The sequence below is a fragment of the Sinocyclocheilus grahami genome, unplaced genomic scaffold (genome assembly GCF_001515645.1).
Source record: "Sinocyclocheilus grahami isolate Dianchi unplaced genomic scaffold, SAMN03320097.WGS_v1.1 scaffold2285.1, whole genome shotgun sequence".
Lineage (NCBI taxonomy): Eukaryota > Metazoa > Chordata > Actinopteri > Cypriniformes > Cyprinidae > Sinocyclocheilus > Sinocyclocheilus grahami.
The window spans coordinates 105,268-108,777 of NW_015507464.1; positions in this window are offsets into that span (position 1 = coordinate 105,268).

The following is a 3,510-nucleotide window of genomic DNA, read 5'->3' on the forward strand; positions in this document are numbered from 1 at the left end:
ACACACACACACACACACACACACACACACACACACACACACTAAGAAATACAAGTGACAGAAAAGATTAGGAAAATAAAGGATATTTCACAGTGTGTGTTTACTGCTGTGTGTGTGCACTTAGGATGGGTTAAATGCAGAGCACTAATTCCTAGTATGGGTCACCATACTTGGCCACATGTCATGTCATGTCACATGTCAAATTAAAGTGCTGAAATACTATACAATGAGAATTAATTTAAATAAAATGTATTGAATGGTTTTTACACGTAATCCCTACTCTTATTAATCCAAGAAGCATTAAACTGATTAACAATGACTGAAAAGACATGTATAATGTTACAAAAGATTTCTACTTCAAATAAATGGTGCTCTTCAAACGTTCTGTTCATCGGTGAATCCTGAGAACAGATCCTGCATCACAGTTTCCACACTTCAATAAGCAGCATAATTCTCAACTAATAAAAACAACAGGGGTTTCTTCAGAATGATTGATAAAGAATCTTCATACACTAGAGTGACCAGACGTCCCAGATTTTGGTGTCCTGTCCCCGACTGGAGCTGTCCCCGAAAATGTAGACACTGTAAGAGTCCGACCAATAAAGCCAGCTGGCGATCGTGTGGTTGTGATTATTTCCACCAGTAGAGGGCACTGCGAGCTACTGATGACTTGGTTACTCGCGCGCTGCTACTTTAGCCATGAAGAACTTGGACGAGAGCAGAGCAGAGCGCTACTATCATCAATTATCAAAAGAGACACCGTTATCAGTTTCACATACTAACTATACACGTTAAAACAAAGTAACACTGTTTGTGTGCACTGTATAACAAGGCTTGATAAGGTTGCAGGGTTGTTTTGCACACAGTATTAAACATTCCTGAAACTTCCGCTGTCACAACTCCGAATGATAGATTAATCAAAAATAATAAACTAATCAATTACATTTGCAGAAAGCGTATACTTTGTGGTCAAAATGAGCCCAAAATGCTAAATAATAACCCTGATTATAGAGATAGAAAAGATCTATTTCCAAAAGCATAAACATAAAATTTTAAAAGGTGTAATTACTGTACTCACAATATTTGTTAAAAACAGTTTTATTTATCATATGTTCTCAAAGTTACGTGAAGTTACGGTTTGACATGTTCACCGACAGCCGATTAATGGCCGTTGCGAACAAATTTGACCTCCTTCTGGCAGTGTCAGAAGATGTGTCCTGCAGTGTGACTTCTCCTACGACGAACAACAAACTGTTTTTCAAGACAAGCCACAATCAGAATTAATGCTAGAGATTTCTTCTAATCTAATATGATTATGATCCGTTGCCTTTGCTCTGATAAACACCGGTTGCGCTGCTGTTTTCATGTGGGTGTGTAGTGCTGCTTACACTCTTCTTCTTAAATACGCCGGTATTGCAGCCATTCACATACGTATCATTACTTTTGGCCCATACAATGTATTGTTGGCTATTGCTACAAATATACCCCAGCGACGTAACACTACTTTTGTGCTGCAGGGGCACAAATACACCCTAATATTAATGAGATAGTATTACTAGCCTGATAATAAAAATAACAACAACAATAATCGTCTTGCTATCATCAGTGGCATCAGCCACAGGCGATCTCTCTGACTGTTGTTGATACACGATACTATCTAGAGTCTATCAGCACAACTCTGCATGAGATGTTCTGGCTTGTTTTCAATGATCGTCTCTTTAATATGAGTGTATTCTGCAACGCAATACAGCTGTTTTCAGCTGTTCAGTTGTGTTTAACATGCTTAAACCTGAAACAAGTGAAATAATCTGACAGTGCAGTGAGACATATTAACACACACACACACACACACACACACACACACACACACACACACACACACAAACAATATTAATGCTCCTCTCCTCCTCACCTCTACGATTGCATCAGAGACCTCTACAGGTTGGGAGTGGGAGGTCCACTTCAGTTCAGTACCTGTCCTCCAGCATAGGTCGTTTAAGTCTGGCCAGTCTGATGACACACCAAATCCCTGTGCCCGTCCATCCAGCTTTCCATTGGTCTTTCTTTAAAAACCGAGGAAGCTGTCTTCCCAGCCGCATGCGTGTGGCAACTTCCGTCTTTTAAAATCCAGCAATAAGGATGCTCTGGCCATTCGCCCCACGCTGACATCATCACAGTTTAGCATATTGATATTTAGCCATTGATTTATTGCAATGATGAAGTTTACAGCACTCCATGGGCATCCAGTTATGATTCCTACCTCAAGTGGTATTGGTCTAGTGAGATCTTTTCCACAGATCACTTGCAGGTAGGAGTCACAATATACATCTTCTATTATGTCTACATAGATCTTAGGGAGCTGTATCTCTTCCAATGCATCAATCATGACTCTATGAGCCAATGTGCCAAAGACATCTCTGAAGTCTAGGAAGACAATATATAGCTTAGCAGATTCATGCTTAAAGTCGTCAATCGCAGTTTTCAAGCAAAAAACATGCTCATTCATGCCTTGTTGCTCAATATAAGCTTTGTGTTTGTTAGACAAAATTCCAGCATCAACCAGCCAAGGCAGTATTCTTGAAAGCAGGCACTTCATAAAGACTTTGTATACAGATGGCAATAGTGAGATGTCCCTCCATGTTGAGGGGTCTTCTGGTACATTATCTTTCTTCGGTATTCTATGAATGAGTGCTCCCTTCCATGAACTAGGGACTTTACCATTAATCAAACAGGTGTTAAATATGCTTTTCAATATGTAGCAAGATGTTTGCCTAGTGGCTTTCAGATTCTCGTAAGTAACACCATCTGAGCCGCTGGCTTTGTTATTGGGCAGATTTACAATTACTTTCTCAATCTCTTCTATTGTAAACGCCGATGTAGGCGGCGGCGACTCAGTCATTATGTTGTCCATGTCATCATTCCACGGGGGTAATTCAAGCGGGATAGTAGTTGGATCGGACTGGCATTTTTTCCGATAATAATTGTACACTTGTTCAGTGTTATCAGGATCAAGCGGTGGCGTGGGAAACATGCAGTCATTTAGGATAATGTCAATCGCCTTTGCTCTACGATGCTGCCACAGGTAGGTTAGTTTGCTTTTGCCTACCTTTTGAGGGTTTCTCTGATGCTGTCTTGTGGCAGAGGCCATCGCTGGTTGTATCACCTCCCGCAGGTACCGCAGTTGTTTTTCAATCCAATCAGCCGGGTTTGCAACAGGTTTGATTTGAATCGCACATTATCATCCAGTGGCAAAGTCCTTAAAATCCGCACTACATACTTGAGTAACGGTAGTCCAAGTTGTCCTTCATCTGTACGTTTTATGGAAAATATTCAGGTTTTGAAGAAGGCCCCATTAAGAACTGTAAACAACCTTGACCACTTCCTGAAATCTCCAGTAAGTACAACGTTTTGTTTTTCTTGTAATCGTTTTGTATCCAGGCCTTTCCTAAATTGTCTTTCGTAATACTGGAAATTTATCCATTCATTTTCTGTTAGCAATCGTTCATAATC